Genomic DNA, 16,790 nt, shown 5'->3' with positions numbered 1-16,790 from the left:
TCAAACCACAGCACTCGGCGGCCCTTCCCGCGACGTCCAGGAGCGCCGCGAGCGATTCCGCACTCCCCCCCACGAGGACTAAATCGTCCGCGTACGCCAAGACTTTGACGTACGCAGTCCCCATGGGAAAGCCTTGGAGAGTGCGATCCTCCAATATCGCTCGCAGAACGGGCTCCAGCGCAAGGTTAAAAAGGAGAGGGGAAAGGGGGTCCCCCTGACGAACACCACTCGTCACAGTGATCGAATCCGTGACTCCACCCGCTGCAGCTACCGTCATCGTGGAGCCACGGAGCATGTCCTCGATCACCGTGACGCACTTCACTGGGAGGCCGATCTCGCGGAGCACTCGCAGGATGTGGTCATGGGGCACCGACGGAAAAGCGTCGGCCAAATCGAGCCACGCGACGGCCACCTGTCCAAAACTCGCCCTCGCGTGCTCTATGGCCGACTGGAGCACGAAGTTGTGCTCCATGCAGCCCTCCGTGGCGGGGATGAAGCCCTTTTGGGTGGGGAACGAAAGGCGCTTCCCACGGAGGGCCCAGGGGAGCATCCGGTCCGCCAGTACGCCCATGAACACTTTGGCCAACGTGTTGGCCAATGAGATCGGCCTCCAATTACGCACTTCGTGCTCACTCCCCCCCTTGTGCAGCAGGGTGACCCGCGTCTCCTTCCACTGCGGGGGCACCCTCCCTAACTCCACACACCGGTTGAAAATGGCGGCCAGCACCTCACCATTAAAGTCAACACGCCGGTATGCGGAGTAGGGCACGCCGTCAGGTCCCGGAGCCGACGCCCGCGTCCTCTTCAGCCGGTCGATCACCTCTTCCGGTGTGATCGGAGAGGTGATCTCCCGCTCGCCGCGCCCTCGACGTCCTGGTGGGAACTCCGGGATGAAAGCCGGCCATGGCTGCGTCGGATCGTAGGGGGGGGAGGGACGGGTGAAGTGGGCCTTGAGGGAAGCCAGTGGGATTTCACATAGCTTTCCGGTCGGGGCGCAAATCCGCCGGAAAGCTCTTCCTTTCCCGCTGCGGTACAGTTTTTGGAGGTCTGCAGCGGGCAAAGGGCGGGGGTTGGGCCGGGGGGTCACCGTGGGGAGCCTGGGAGGGGGGTTGAACACAGCGGCTGCCGCTGTGACCTCGCTTACGACGGCAAAGAGTGAGTTCGCGTCGTTTGCCGTCTGGAGGTCACGCAGCCACTTCTCCTGTCTTTCACTCAACTCCCCCTCCCCTTCGTCGCCTAAGGGTGCGGGTACGGGCACCAACACCGGGGCTGGGGGGCCGGTGACCCATGTACCGGGGGCCAGCAGTGGGCCGGGGGGCTCACTACCCACTGCTGGTGGGGGGCTTGGTACATCGGCGGAGGGGGGAAGGGGGCCGCCTGTGTCATCCGTTGGGCCTCCATCCCGTAACGGATCGGCCACTCGGTCTCCTGCGGCCCCCAGGGAAAATTGCCCCGGGCGTGTGGGGGCCAGGCCACTCGGGGCATCACGGGGGGGGGGGGGGGAACGGGAGCTCGCACGAGAGTAGGAGGACGGTGTTGGGGCACAGGAGGCGGGCCACGCGTCGTCGGAGAAGGCGCCGATGGAGGGGGAATGACGTCACCATTCCCCCTTCTCCGCCTTCTTCTTCTCCTCACTACCTCCCCCTCCGGGCGATGCTCTGCTTCCACCTGTCGGCGAAAGCGCGGAGGCAGCTCTCGCTCCCTTCGCAGGGAATGCTGGGGCACTTGAGGGGCCGGGAGGGGAGCACCGCGCGCAGCTGCGCCGTTCCGGAGAAGGGCGCGCAGCTGCGCCACTTCACTGGGGGAAAACAGCGGCACTGGGGCAGTGGGTACGAGCTCCCTGTAGGGGCGCATGTCTGGACGCCGTTGAGTCAGGACGGGGGGAGGAGGGGTGGGTAGGGGTTGAGGACGATGAATGGGAGGGGGCGGGGGACGGCGAATGGGAGGCGGTTGGGGGCGGACACTAGGGGAGAGTGGCCTGGCGGGCTCCCTCGTCGTCTGCTCCTCGCGGCGTCTTCTCTTCCTCCTCTTCTTCCGCTCCCGATTCCTCCGCCGCCTTTCCTCGGAGGAAACGCGGAACTGCTCCCACGATGCACCGCGCATGTGGGACCTGCCGCGCTCCTCTTCCGGAAGGGGGATGTCAGAGATCGGACTAAGATCTCTGACGTGGCAGCGGGGGGTGAGGGGGGAGGGGACGGAAGGGGAATAGGGGACGAGGAACACCTCGGGATCCGCCATGGTGCACTCCGGGCCACGCACTTCGTCTGTGTCGGAAACCGAAGCACACACACTTTCCCCACACGCAACACTTGCGGAGGCAGATGGCTCGTCAGTCTGCGTGCCGACAGACCGATACCGCCACCTGTCCACCACCACAAACCGCTGTGTGTCGTCACAATGTGTTGTCGGCGACAGCAGGCCGTCCGACAACGCCCCCTGGGGCGGTACGGATCCGTCCTCCAGGGAGCCACCACACAGGGGAGGGGAAACACGCGGCGACACCGGGCCGTCCTGCGCTTCGTCTCGGCGCGGCTGCGCACCGTCCTCCGAGACGACACTCACACATTCACTCACGCTCGCACGAGGCGACGCCAGGCCGTCCATCGCAGACGCAGCTGGGGATGACTGCGGAGCACTGGGAGTGGGGGAGACGCGAGAGGGGGAGGGAGATTGTGTCGGGAGGAACACAATCTCCGGGGATGGTCCACGGACGCTAGGGCAACGTTCCGTGACACCAGGGGCAAGGGGGAGGGGGCGGGGCAACACTGGGTCATGCACTGCGGGGGCGCTGTCAATGTCGACGATAAGGTCGTCCGACGACGCACTCGCAGGGGCGGATCCCGAGGGAGCACTTATGGGGGAGGGGAGGCGGAGACGGGGGGTGGCGAGGAAGGCGGGAGATCGGCTCGGGGGCGAAGCGAGGGCTCGTGGATCCCACGACCCGGCACTCCATTCCTCTTCCAGCGTCTTCCGCCACGAGCGGGTAATGCTCCCAGCGGAGTCCATTGCGGGAAGCAGCGACGGGGAGGCCTGGGAGTCGGGAGGGGCGTAGGGAGCATCACGAGGGCGATGCACTCCCCTCTCCTTCGCCTTCCGGCGGGTCCGCTGGGCGACAGGCGGTGTTGCCATGCTGGGAGGGCGGGAAGTTGGCGCGCGGGAAGCACGTGGCGGGGAACCACGCGGCGAGGGACCACGTGGCGGGGGACCACGTGCTTAGCAACAGCCGAACGGTGCACACTACGTGCACCAAAGTTGCTCGGGCTGTTGCTAACACTGACACAAACAAACACACAAAAGCACAACACTCTATCTCACACACAACTAAACATTTTTACAAAAAACCGCGCCAACTTCCGGCGCCACTGGCGGGCGCCACCGGGGTCGTGGGGAGTCGAACTCGCGGCCAGTAGCACCAAACACACTTCTTCACTCCCTCCCAAAATTTCTCGGGTGTGCCGGCACACACACCCGAGAAAAGCGGCCCCCCCGAATTTTGGCGCCTTTTTCTAAAATCCGCAATTTGCGAGAAATCGGCACCAAAATCGGGCAGGGGGGGGCTGGCACACACACTTGCACTTGACCATAGTGGCCAGAATCCACGCCCCGCGGTTTGGGCACAACCGCGGTTTGTAAATTCCGGGCTTTGGCGGACGCACGAAGTCCGAAGATTGACGCTCTCTCTCCGGCGGGCAGGGCGGCAGGGATGAGCCGGGGAGTCTCAGCGCCGTCGGGGTCCCGGGAGCTCTCAGCAGGCACGTCCGCACTCTTCAAGACTACACTTTGATCTTAGCCATAAGGCCGAGAAGCGATAATTAATAAATTTTTCCGGGGTTCCGGGACGGTTTTTCGGGTATTTTGCGTGATGAGGTCGGATGGTGCGGCGGCGGTGTGCGGCGAGAGTTTTTGAGGCGAGGAACGGTCTCGGAATGGCGAATTTTAGGCGTGAGAATGGGAAAAAATTCGCATGAAAGTGTTGTGTGGAGACTCCGGGAGTTTTGGTGTCGTCGGCGGGTCCGGGAGAGTCGTAGGAGCGTCGCGGACGTAACGGACGCGGTCCGTTTTCCGGGCCTTCGGTGCCATCTGTCGTGTGGGATCGCAGCGTCCTTCGTGGAGCATCCTGCGTTCGCTTCCCAGGGGAATGCTTTGGTCCTGGGAAATTCCCAAAAAATTGCCATTTCCGGGGACTCGAAGAAGTCACTCAAAATCTTCCAGAAAACGTCAATAAACACGATGAGAGAGCATTATCCTACTCACTCGAGTCATGCATTTTCTTTCGAAATGCTGAAATTCCGGGGAATCTGATGAAAAAATGCTTAAAAAGTCCTCTCCGAGGAATTGATTAAAAACTGCCTAAAAAGTCCTCTCCGGGGACTGGAAAAAATGTCCAAAATCTTCATCAATGGCTAGAATACGGGACGGAAGAATCGGCATCAGTCAATAATTTCGGATGTTTTTGCAAAAAATATCGGCATGAAATGCAACTCTCCGAAAGAAAGCAATTCACGGTTTCATTGGACACCTGTGTTTCGTCATCATTCGCGACCCTCATTTTTTTACACTTGAAGTAAACAGAGTGCCGACGCCATCGTCGGCCTCCGGGTCGAACTATCTGCCAGCGGCACGGCCCCCGCGAAATTCGACTGCGCTTTCAGTGGAAGGCGTTCATTGTTAGCGACGACTCCTTGGTAACGCGGATGAATGCCGCGTGTATTTCACCAGAAGCGTGATGCGTCCGTCTTGTCTCGTCATATTCGCAAGAAAAACTTGGAATTCTCGAGGAAACCTACGCTTGGCGGTCATTTTCCATGTTCACTCGATCCGGTGAATATTTGGAAGTTATTTTATAAATCTTGCATTCACCTAATTTCCGTGTGAAAAGTGTGCGGAAACTGTTTCGACAGCTTTCCGGAAGGTTTTCTTAAAAGTGAAAAATTTCATCATCATTCCCACGACGTATGTCACTCTTGGCATGCGAGTCCCGTACCCATATACTACACTCCTATGTTAGCCATAAGGCCGAGGAGCCGGAAAAATTGTGCCCGGCTCTGCACTAGGATCAGTGCACTGCATTAGATGAACTTTTCTGCAGTGTTAGTGAGGGCATATTATTCATCCTCTTCAAACGATGTCTCATGTTAAAAAATTATGTTTTCTGTCAGTTTTTATTTTTTGTGCTGTTGCTTGTTATTTTACAGACATGGTTTGAATGTAAAATGGTGATAAAATAAATGAATGAAGTGGTGGCCAGTGTTATTTTCTTCTTTCCTTCGCCCATTCGTTTCTTGCCTCACGAATCTCCGGACTTTGTCGAATTTTCGCGATTCGGGAATTTTTTAAATGAAACAAGGAAGAGAAACATCTGTTCTCATCAGCTTTTCTGATTTTTGGAACCATTTATGTTGGGCCGATCCCGGCGGTACTGCAATACCGGGCCAACCCGCGGCAGGGATGGAGTAAACTCCGGGGACCCCGCCCATGTTCAAAAATCAGATTAATATTCTGGTCCAGCAATGCTGGACGTATCAGATATTAAGCTGATAAGAACAGATACTACACTTTGATCTTAGCCATAAGGCCGAGAAGCGATAATTAATAAATTTTTCCGGGGTTCCGGGACGGTTTTTCGGGTATTTTGCGTGATGAGGTCGGATGCTGCGGCGGCGGTGTGCGGCGAGAGTTTTTGAGGCGAGGAACGGTCTCGGAATGGCGAATTTTAGGCGTGAGAATGGGGAAAAATTCGCATGAAAGTGTTGTGTGGAGACTCCGGGAGTTTTGGTGTCATCGGCGGGTCCGGGAGAGTCGTAGGAGCGTCGCGGACGTAACGGACGCGGGCCGTTTTCCGGGCCTTCGGTGCCATCTGTCGTGTGGGATCGCAGCGTCCTTCGTGGAGCATCCTGCGTTCGCTTCCCAGGGGAATGCTTTGGTCCTGGGAAATTCCCAAAAAATTGCCATTTCCGGGGACTCGAAGAAGTCACTCAAAATCTTCCAGAAAACGTCAATAAACACGATGAGAGAGCATTATCCTACTCACTCGAGTCATGCATTTTCTTTCGAAATGCTGAAATTCCGGGGAATCTGATGAAAAAATGCTTAAAAAGTCCTCTCCGAGGAATTGATTAAAAACTGCCTAAAAAGTCCTCTCCGGGGACTGGAAAAAATGTCCAAAATCTTCATCAATGGCTAGAATACGGGACGGAAGAATCGGCATCAGTCAATAATTTCGGATGTTTTTGCAAAAAATATCGGCATGAAATGCAACTCTCCGAAAGAAAGCAATTCACGGTTTCATTGGACACCTGTGTTTCGTCATCATTCGCGACCCTCATTTTTTTACACTTGAAGTAAACAGAGTGCCGACGCCATCGTCGGCCTCCGGGTCGAACTATCTGCCAGCGGCACGGCCCCCGCGAAATTCGACTGCGCTTTCAGTGGAAGGCGTTCATTGTTAGCGACGACTCCTTGGTAACGCGGATGAATGCCGCGTGTATTTCACCAGAAGCGTGATGCGTCCGTCTTGTCTCGTCATATTCGCAAGAAAAACTTGGAATTCTCGAGGAAACCTACGCTTGGCGGTCATTTTCCATGTTCACTCGATCCGGTGAATATTTGGAAGTTATTTTATAAATCTTGCATTCACCTAATTTCCGTGTGAAAAGTGTGCGGAAACTGTTTCGACAGCTTTCCGGAAGGTTTTCTTAAAAGTGAAAAATTTCATCATCATTCCCACGACGTATGTCACTCTTGGCATGCGAGTCCCGTACCCATATACTACACTCCTATGTTAGCCATAAGGCCGAGGAGCCGGAAAAATTGTGCCCGGCTCTGCACTAGGATCAGTGCACTGCATTAGATGAACTTTTCTGCAGTGTTAGTGAGGGCATATTATTCATCCTCTTCAAACGATGTCTCATGTTAAAAAATTATGTTTTCTGTCAGTTTTTATTTTTTGTGCTGTTGCTTGTTATTTTACAGACATGGTTTGAATGTAAAATGGTGATAAAATAAATGAATGAAGTGGTGGCCAGTGTTATTTTCTTCTTTCCTTCGCCCATTCGTTTCTTGCCTCACGAATCTCCGGACTTTGTCGAATTTTCGCGATTCGGGAATTTTTTAAATGAAACAAGGAAGAGAAACATCTGTTCTCATCAGCTTTTCTGATTTTTGGAACCTTTTATGTTGGGCCGATCCCGGCGGTACTGCAATACCGGGCCAACCCGCGGCAGGGATGGAGTAAACTCCGGGGACCCCGCCCATGTTCAAAAATCAGATTAATATTCTGGTCCAGCAATGCTGGACGTATCAGATATTAAGCTGATAAGAACAGATTTAAGACGTTTATTGATTCAATATTTAAAATTACAGAGTTTTTCGCATTCAAGTTCCAATGACATGGCCCTCTCATTTCCTTTGGGGGGCAATTTTGATACATTAAGTACCCCCTCCTAGTGAGGGGGCCTTTTTGATAGAGAAATATGTTTTACATAATAGAAAAATTATACAAAGTCCCCTGGTCCAAAGTGGGCCAGGGGCTCATAAAGTAAATATTCCGTCATCGCCTCAAGCCTTACGGCAGTCCAAAGTTTTTCATTTTTTTACACATATATATGGTTTGGGGGGGGGTTGGGACAGGAAAGGATAAAAAGATTTATTAAGGTGAAGAAGGTGAAAGGGAAGGGCTTCACTGCACTGCACCGCACTACACTCATCCATCGCCGCCGATTCCGTCCTCGTACTGTCGATGCCCGGTGATGTGCTCCACATAGAGGTCACGTGACCACCTGATGACATCGGAGACCATCAGCTTCTTCATCAGGAAGGCGTAGCGTCGCGGAATGCCCAGGCCCCTGAGAACACGGTCGTTCTCTGGGTCCCAAGAGCCAAGGCTTCCCACGACGAAACCCTCCACCGATGCGCTGTACCCCAGGACGGCGAGGTCTGCTGCCAGCCCGGCGTACTTCTCCTCCTTCAGTCGCCGGGCCTCCTGGAGCGCTGATCTCCGGTTGTCGAACGGGATGGTCACGTCGATCATCCGGGCGGTCATGGTCTTCTTATCTGTAATAAGAACGTCGGGTCGTAGGTCTGAATTTACTTCAGGGACGGTCCTATTTATCCTCACCTCCTCATCTGACCGTCCCTTGCGTCCCATGATAGCGTTTGTCAGCCGGGTAAGCACGCTATCATGCCTTCGTCTCCATGTCAGGGAATGTCGGGTGCAATGGTTGAGGACGTGGGGGAGGGTCTCATCCCCGTAGCCGCAACGCCGGCATCTCCTGTCTCCTGAGGGATCGTATCGCCTGCAAGCGTTCAGCGGCAGGACATCGAGGCGAGCACGATGGATGAATCTCCAGTCACAAAACCTGGTGTATCTCCCTCCCACCAGGAAGTGACTGGAGGCAGCTGCGACCGAGGAAGCAGAGAAGACCTTACCCTGGTCCGGTTTCGCTACCAGGCGAGCCAGGTAAGCTTCCCGGACCCGGTTCTTCAGCGTCTTGGCGAGAACCCCGATTGCTCGGGGTGGCACCAAGACGCGTGAAGCGGCCTCTCCACCTCCAAGGACGATCTGCGGCTCGTTCAAGATGTCCGACCACCGCCAGCTCAAGGCGATCCGGTCTCTCAGGCGACGCGAAGCGGAGCGCACCTGGGTGAAGAGGGATGAAAAGTCACCGCTCACAGACCCGAATGGCGCCTCAGTGTTGCCACTGAGGTAAGCCATCAGGTCGGCAGTGGACGGCATCCTTTTCATCTTCCTCTTGACCACTTCGCGCAAGCGTCCCCAGGCCATCTTCTTCACCACAGGGTCCCTGCAGTTCAGAAGACGGTAGCCATGCACCACCGTCAGTACGTCAGTCAAGTCAGTTAGGGGAAGTAGGCCTGCTCCTCCGTGTCTATGGTGAATATAGACGATCTCGTTGGAGGCTCTGGTCGGCAGGTTCAGCCATCTCTTACAGCAGGTCTTGATGAGTCTGTCTGTCGGGGCGAGGTCTGTCTTCCGGACGTTGCCAGCTCGTATTATGAAGTCCAACCTGGAGAGAAGGAAGGTGCTGGTGGCGGAGATCTTCTGCCACGGGGCGAGGAGTGACTCGTCGATTTTTCTGACGTCCTCGCCCAGCTTCTGCAGCTCTTCCCTGGGGGTCTGGCAGACACGGAATCCGAAGGGGACCCCCAGGTACTTGTAGCTCTCCCCCTCTCGCAGGCTGGTGATGGCCCCACCCTGGATGGTGAATTGGCGGGGCTCCACGGGCTGGCTGGTGCGGAAGTCCAGGGACAATGTCGAACATTTAGCCGGGTTGAACCTGAGGCCGGCGTCGGTAGCAGCTACCCCGACGCGATCCAGGAGCGCTTGCAGATGGTCGGCGCTCTTCCCCACGAGGACGATGTCGTCGGCATACCCCAGGACGGAGATGGTGGTGTCCAAAACCCGGATGCCATGGACCTCTGCTTCCTCCTGGGCCGCCCTAATGACGTGCTCGATCCCCAGGTTGAACAGTGTCGGGGAGAGCGGGCAGCCCTGCTTGACACCGGCACGAAGATGGATGTGGCCGGTGTCGCCCTCGGTGGTCCGGACAAAGGTGCGGCAGTCCTGCATCTCCATCACCGCATCCTTCATCCGGGAGGGCATGTCCATGGCGGTGAGGGTACGCCGGAGATGTTCGTGGGGAATGGATCCAAAGGCATTACTCAGGTCCAACCAGGCAATGTTCAGGGAACCCAGTCGTCTTCGTATCTCGTCAACCGCCGTCTGCAGGACGAAGTTGTGCTCGTGGCACCCCTCGAACTCCCGGAAACCCTTCTGCACGCCGCTCAGTCTCCTCCCTCCGGTGGCCCAGGCCAGGACACGGTCGGCCACGATGGCGGCGTACAGCTTAGCGATGGTATTGCTAAGGGCGAGCGGCCTCCAGTTCTTTAGGTCGCTCCGGTCCCCCTTCTTGTAGATGAGGACCGTCCGGGAGATCTTCCAGGCGTCAGGGGTGCGAGCTTCCTGCAGACAGCGGTCGAAGATTCCTGCAAAGATAAGTCCTTTAGGATCGAAGGCCTTAAGATCCCAGTAAGTCAAACAGTCAGGTCCAGGGGCAGTATTAGTGGCCTTCGAAAGTCTCCCTACAACCTCGTCCGCAGTCACCCTCGCGAGCATCCTCTTCTTCTCTTCCTCAGAAGTGGGCCGGTACTGGTGGTGTCGACCGGCCTCCTGGGGCTGGTAGGAGACGTCGCCGTATACAGCCTGGAAGTGCCGCTCCACATCCTCCTTCGGCACCTCGCAGTACGGCGACGCGTTCCCCAGGATCTTCTCCATCGCCTTTCGAGGGTGACTACGGAAACGGGTGACTACACTTTGATCTTAGCCATAAGGCCGAGAAGCGATAATTAATAAATTTTTCCGGGGTTCCGGGACGGTTTTTCGGGTATTTTGCGTGATGAGGTCGGATGGTGCGGCGGCGGTGTGCGGCGAGAGTTTTTGAGGCGAGGAACGGTCTCGGAATGGCGAATTTTAGGCGTGAGAATGGGAAAAAATTCGCATGAAAGTGTTGTGTGGAGACTCCGGGAGTTTTGGTGTCGTCGGCGGGTCCGGGAGAGTCGTAGGAGCGTCGCGGACGTAACGGACGCGGTCCGTTTTCCGGGCCTTCGGTGCCATCTGTCGTGTGGGATCGCAGCGTCCTTCGTGGAGCATCCTGCGTTCGCTTCCCAGGGGAATGCTTTGGTCCTGGGAAATTCCCAAAAAATTGCCATTTCCGGGGACTCGAAGAAGTCACTCAAAATCTTCCAGAAAACGTCAATAAACACGATGAGAGAGCATTATCCTACTCACTCGAGTCATGCATTTTCTTTCGAAATGCTGAAATTCCGGGGAATCTGATGAAAAAATGCTTAAAAAGTCCTCTCCGAGGAATTGATTAAAAACTGCCTAAAAAGTCCTCTCCGGGGACTGGAAAAAATGTCCAAAATCTTCATCAATGGCTAGAATACGGGACGGAAGAATCGGCATCAGTCAATAATTTCGGATGTTTTTGCAAAAAATATCGGCATGAAATGCAACTCTCCGAAAGAAAGCAATTCACGGTTTCATTGGACACCTGTGTTTCGTCATCATTCGCGACCCTCATTTTTTTACACTTGAAGTAAACAGAGTGCCGACGCCATCGTCGGCCTCCGGGTCGAACTATCTGCCAGCGGCACGGCCCCCGCGAAATTCGACTGCGCTTTCAGTGGAAGGCGTTCATTGTTAGCGACGACTCCTTGGTAACGCGGATGAATGCCGCGTGTATTTCACCAGAAGCGTGATGCGTCCGTCTTGTCTCGTCATATTCGCAAGAAAAACTTGGAATTCTCGAGGAAACCTACGCTTGGCGGTCATTTTCCATGTTCACTCGATCCGGTGAATATTTGGAAGTTATTTTATAAATCTTGCATTCACCTAATTTCCGTGTGAAAAGTGTGCGGAAACTGTTTCGACAGCTTTCCGGAAGGTTTTCTTAAAAGTGAAAAATTTCATCATCATTCCCACGACGTATGTCACTCTTGGCATGCGAGTCCCGTACCCATATACTACACTCCTATGTTAGCCATAAGGCCGAGGAGCCGGAAAAATTGTGCCCGGCTCTGCACTAGGATCAGTGCACTGCATTAGATGAACTTTTCTGCAGTGTTAGTGAGGGCATATTATTCATCCTCTTCAAACGATGTCTCATGTTAAAAAATTATGTTTTCTGTCAGTTTTTATTTTTTGTGCTGTTGCTTGTTATTTTACAGACATGGTTTGAATGTAAAATGGTGATAAAATAAATGAATGAAGTGGTGGCCAGTGTTATTTTCTTCTTTCCTTCGCCCATTCGTTTCTTGCCTCACGAATCTCCGGACTTTGTCGAATTTTCGCGATTCGGGAATTTTTTAAATGAAACAAGGAAGAGAAACATCTGTTCTCATCAGCTTTTCTGATTTTTGGAACCATTTATGTTGGGCCGATCCCGGCGGTACTGCAATACCGGGCCAACCCGCGGCAGGGATGGAGTAAACTCCGGGGACCCCGCCCATGTTCAAAAATCAGATTAATATTCTGGTCCAGCAATGCTGGACGTATCAGATATTAAGCTGATAAGAACAGATACTACACTTTGATCTTAGCCATAAGGCCGAGAAGCGATAATTAATAAATTTTTCCGGGGTTCCGGGACGGTTTTTCGGGTATTTTGCGTGATGAGGTCGGATGGTGCGGCGGCGGTGTGCGGCGAGAGTTTTTGAGGCGAGGAACGGTCTCGGAATGGCGAATTTTAGGCGTGAGAATGGGAAAAAATTCGCATGAAAGTGTTGTGTGGAGACTCCGGGAGTTTTGGTGTCGTCGGCGGGTCCGGGAGAGTCGTAGGAGCGTCGCGGACGTAACGGACGCGGGCCGTTTTCCGGGCCTTCGGTGCCATCTGTCGTGTGGGATCGCAGCGTCCTTCGTGGAGCATCCTGCGTTCGCTTCCCAGGGGAATGCTTTGGTCCTGGGAAATTCCCAAAAAATTGCCATTTCCGGGGACTCGAAGAAGTCACTCAAAATCTTCCAGAAAACGTCAATAAACACGATGAGAGAGCATTATCCTACTCACTCGAGCCATGTATTTTCTTTCGAAATGCTAAAATTCCGGGGAATCTGATGAAAAACTGCTTAAAAAGTCCTCTCCGAGGAATTGATTAAAAACTGCCTAAAAAGTCCTCTCCGGGGACTGGAAAAAATGTCCAAAATCTTCATCAATGGCTAGAATACGGGACGGAAGAATCGGCATCAGTCAATAATTTCGGATGTTTTTGCAAAAAATATCGGCATGAAATGCAACTCTCCGAAAGAAAGCAATTCACGGTTTCATTGGACACCTGTGTTTCGTCATCATTCGCGACCCTCATTTTTTTACACTTGAAGTAAACAGAGTGCCGACGCCATCGTCGGCCTCCGGGTCGAACTATCTGCCAGCGGCACGGCCCCCGCGAAATTCGACTGCGCTTTCAGTGGAAGGCGTTCATTGTTAGCGACGACTCCTTGGTAACGCGGATGAATGCCGCGTGTATTTCACCAGAAGCGTGATGCGTCCGTCTTGTCTCGTCATATTCGCAAGAAAAACTTGGAATTCTCGAGGAAACCTACGCTTGGCGGTCATTTTCCATGTTCACTCGATCCGGTGAATATTTGGAAGTTATTTTATAAATCTTGCATTCACCTAATTTCCGTGTGAAAAGTGTGCGGAAACTGTTTCGACAGCTTTCCGGAAGGTTTTCTTAAAAGTGAAAAATTTCATCATCATTCCCACGACGTATGTCACTCTTGGCATGCGAGTCCCGTACCCATATACTACACTCCTATGTTAGCCATAAGGCCGAGGAGCCGGAAAAATTGTGCCCGGCTCTGCACTAGGATCAGTGCACTGCATTAGATGAACTTTTCTGCAGTGTTAGTGAGGGCATATTATTCATCCTCTTCAAACGATGTCTCATGTTAAAAAATTATGTTTTCTGTCAGTTTTTATTTTTTGTGCTGTTGCTTGTTATTTTACAGACATGGTTTGAATGTAAAATGGTGATAAAATAAATGAATGAAGTGGTGGCCAGTGTTATTTTCTTCTTTCCTTCGCCCATTCGTTTCTTGCCTCACGAATCTCCGGACTTTGTCGAATTTTCGCGATTCGGGAATTTTTTAAATGAAACAAGGAAGAGAAACATCTGTTCTCATCAGCTTTTCTGATTTTTGGAACCTTTTATGTTGGGCCGATCCCGGCGGTACTGCAATACCGGGCCAACCCGCGGCAGGGATGGAGTAAACTCCGGGGACCCCGCCCATGTTCAAAAATCAGATTAATATTCTGGTCCAGCAATGCTGGACGTATCAGATATTAAGCTGATAAGAACAGATAAAATTCTTTATTTAATAAGATGCCACGTACATTGGTTCATTCAGAACATCAAATGTGAACATTTCCCCTTCCTTGGGGTTTGTGATACAAAAGGACGACCCACAAAGTGTGGGCCGCCCTTGTAATATTCATTGAAGCTATTACATGATATGGCGTAACCCCTCAGTCAGGGGTTACTTTTCCCTGCCGGCTTCGAAGAGAGGCCGGTCAGGTAATTGTCTTAATGTTTATGTTCACTGCGCTTTGACACTTAATATTGTCATTCATTCAAGGGGAAATAAATGCTTTCCATTCACACATATTTATTTGCAATTCATACGCACAGAAAACACATGCTGGGCGGCCACTTATACCCCGTGGCCGCCCGCTCATTCATACTTGCGCCGTGGCCACTTATACACTGTGGCCACTGACGCATTTTCCTCCGCCGCGACGCTCTCTTGTTTTCCCCGTCCGCCCAGGTGTTCCGCGCGCATCCGGTTCGCGCCGGTCGATGTGTGTCTGCAGCCGTCCGCCGAGCGCGTGGAAATTTCCCAAGCCCACGCGCATCTCCTCTGCGCCGGCCGCTGTCAGCTCTGCGGCGGTCGCCGGGAGGCCAGCTGTTTGCCTGGTCGACCGTCGAGGGGGACGGGGAGGGCGGTGGGGGGACTGAGGAGGGACCACTGGAGGGGCAAGGGACATTCCTTCCAAGGTTGCTGCATTCCTTCCTTCCCCCGCTTCCGCCTCGGCGGCGGAGTTACACACACATTCACAAAACACACACATTCGCCCTGGCAGGCCGTGGGAACGGCCAGCAGCTATGCCGCCGCCGGCGCGCCACCTGCCCCAGACTGCGGCCGGCGGGCGAACTAAAAACTTCGGGGGACGACACCGCTCTATGATTTTGCCATTGATTTCCCTGGGCGCGCGCGCGCGCGGCAATCTCTGTTTACACTGCGCCCAGGGAACATTCACACGTTCGCCACGGCAACGAAGGACCGTCTTGTCGATGCTGACATCGTTGCCGCGACGCACTCATACATGAGACACACACATGGCAATTTCACGTCACACCCGGTGCCGCCCCCGAGTCAACACTTTCACACTGAAGATTTCACGTGGAAGCAGTGGCGTTAATACTTTGTGCCCGCGAGATTAACATACACAGAGGAAAAAAAAAACACTATTCACAAACAAACACTAAAGAGTGACACGTGAAAATAATACCTGTAGAACACTCCGTGCCCGCGAGATTTACCCACACACAAATTTACACATTCACTCATTCATGCATTCGTTCAGCCCCACTTCCGAGCGAATAAGCGCATTGCGGTCACTATTCGTCGCACTCCCTAGGCTCGGAGTGAGGCTGGAGGGGAAAAGTCGACGCCAGACCGTGCTTTGAAGACATTTTCTCGCGGATACATAAACACACACATACACTATTTACAATATTTACATACGTGCCTCCTGGCGTCACTAGGCGACGTCCTCAGGAAACACGCTGGGACTGGGGGACCGGGGGAGGGGGGGAGGGAGGGGGCGTGGCCGGAACATCCGGCGCCGCGTCCGCTGGCCGCTCCCGTCGCCCGATGATCGGCGCTCCGTCGTCGTCCTCTCCGCTGCCGTCGACTGCCGCTCCGCGCTCCTGTGGTGCCGCCGCTCTCGCGATGTATTGCCGTGCCCCGGTCATGTGCTCGACGTAGATGTCCCGCGACCATTTGATAGCCGCGGTGATCATCTGACGCCGAACACTGCGCATGCGGCCCTTCGGCACTCCCAAGCGAGTCAAGAGTGCGTCATTTCCGGGTGCCCACGAGCCCAGAGCTCCCACCACTAACGCCTCTAGGCTGTGCGGCACCCGATACTGCGACCGCACGCGCATCCGCTCGACCAGGGCGTCGTACTTCTCAATTTTCTTCTCCCGAGCGGCGGCAAGCGCAGCACTCCTGTTGTCGAACGGCACGACGACGTCCACGACGATCACCTCCCTGTCCGGTCCCTCGTCCCACGCTACGACATCCGGCCGCAGAAGACTCTCGTCGCCTGGCACCCTCCGGTCCAACCGCACCCGCCATGATGATGGAAGTGCCGCCCGCAGAATTTCCACGATGGCGTCGTGGCGTCGACGCCATCCGTCAGAGTGCGCGAGGCAGTGGCAGATGACGTGAGGGAGTGTCTCGTCTGCCTGCCCGCACACTCTGCACCTCGTGTCTCCCCTCGCTGCTCCTCTGCGGGCGGCGTTCAACGGCAGCACGTTCAGGCGGGCGCGGTGTATGAAGCGCCAGTCGCAAAACCGGATCATTCGGCCCGCCCCGACGAAGTGGTTGCTGTCGGGGCACAGGGAAGTCGCCTCCATGACTTTCCCTTGATCCGGCTTCGCGACTAGCCTCCTCCGGAAGGCCTCTCCCACGGCGCGGATGAGGTAGCTGAAGAGGCGCCTCCTCGCTGGCGCCGGCACGACGACTTCTCTGCCGTGCGGCGAAGCGAAAGCAAGAGACACGGCGAGCTCGCGTCTCGCATCGCTCCACCGCCAGGTCACGGGGACGATGTTCGTCAGCTCCTTGGTGGCGCGGCGGGTGCGGCTCCACACTGATGCCGCCGCGTTAGTCCCCGTGCCGATGGTGTCGTCGTCGGCGCCGTTGAGGTAGGAGCAGAGGGCGCCTCTTCCGATCGCCGCTGCATTTCCGGTCCTTCCGACGCGCCTCTCCACCACGTCGCGCAGAGTATGCCACGCCACGTTCGACACGCTCGAGTCGGGACACGTGAGCATGCGGAATGCGTGCACCACCGCGAAGACGTCCTTCCGCACCGCGAGCGGCACGTGTCCCCCTCCCCCGCGCCCTCTAGGCATGGCGACGATCTCCCTCGATGCGCGAGTCGGCAGATACATCCACTTTTTAACCGAACGATGCACATCTGCGTCGACTCGCG

At 54.8% G+C, this 16,790-nt stretch overlaps 3 non-coding genes and 1 pseudogene across 3 annotated transcripts; all 4 read right to left on the bottom strand.

Moving 5' to 3' along the window:
* Positions 1–5,394: 5,394 nt before the first annotated feature.
* LOC124173811 lies at positions 5,395–5,587 on the bottom strand. Its single transcript, XR_006868772.1, has one exon. It is a non-coding gene; the product is annotated as a U2 spliceosomal RNA (small nuclear RNA).
* Positions 5,588–7,171: 1,584 nt separating this feature from the next.
* LOC124173711 lies at positions 7,172–7,360 on the bottom strand. Its single transcript, XR_006868711.1, has one exon. It is a non-coding gene; the product is annotated as a U2 spliceosomal RNA (small nuclear RNA).
* Positions 7,361–11,944: 4,584 nt separating this feature from the next.
* On the bottom strand, positions 11,945–12,137 carry LOC124173810. Its single transcript, XR_006868771.1, has one exon. It is a non-coding gene; the product is annotated as a U2 spliceosomal RNA (small nuclear RNA).
* Positions 12,138–13,721: 1,584 nt separating this feature from the next.
* On the bottom strand, positions 13,722–13,898 carry LOC124173846 (annotated as a pseudogene).
* Between the last annotated feature and the right edge of the window lie 2,892 nt (positions 13,899–16,790).

Source organism: Ischnura elegans, chromosome 1 (genome assembly GCF_921293095.1).
Source record: "Ischnura elegans chromosome 1, ioIscEleg1.1, whole genome shotgun sequence".
In the NCBI taxonomy this organism is placed as follows: domain Eukaryota; kingdom Metazoa; phylum Arthropoda; class Insecta; order Odonata; family Coenagrionidae; genus Ischnura; species Ischnura elegans.
The sequence above is the reverse complement of the archived record's forward strand: the minus strand, read 5'-3'. Positions and strand labels throughout refer to the sequence as shown.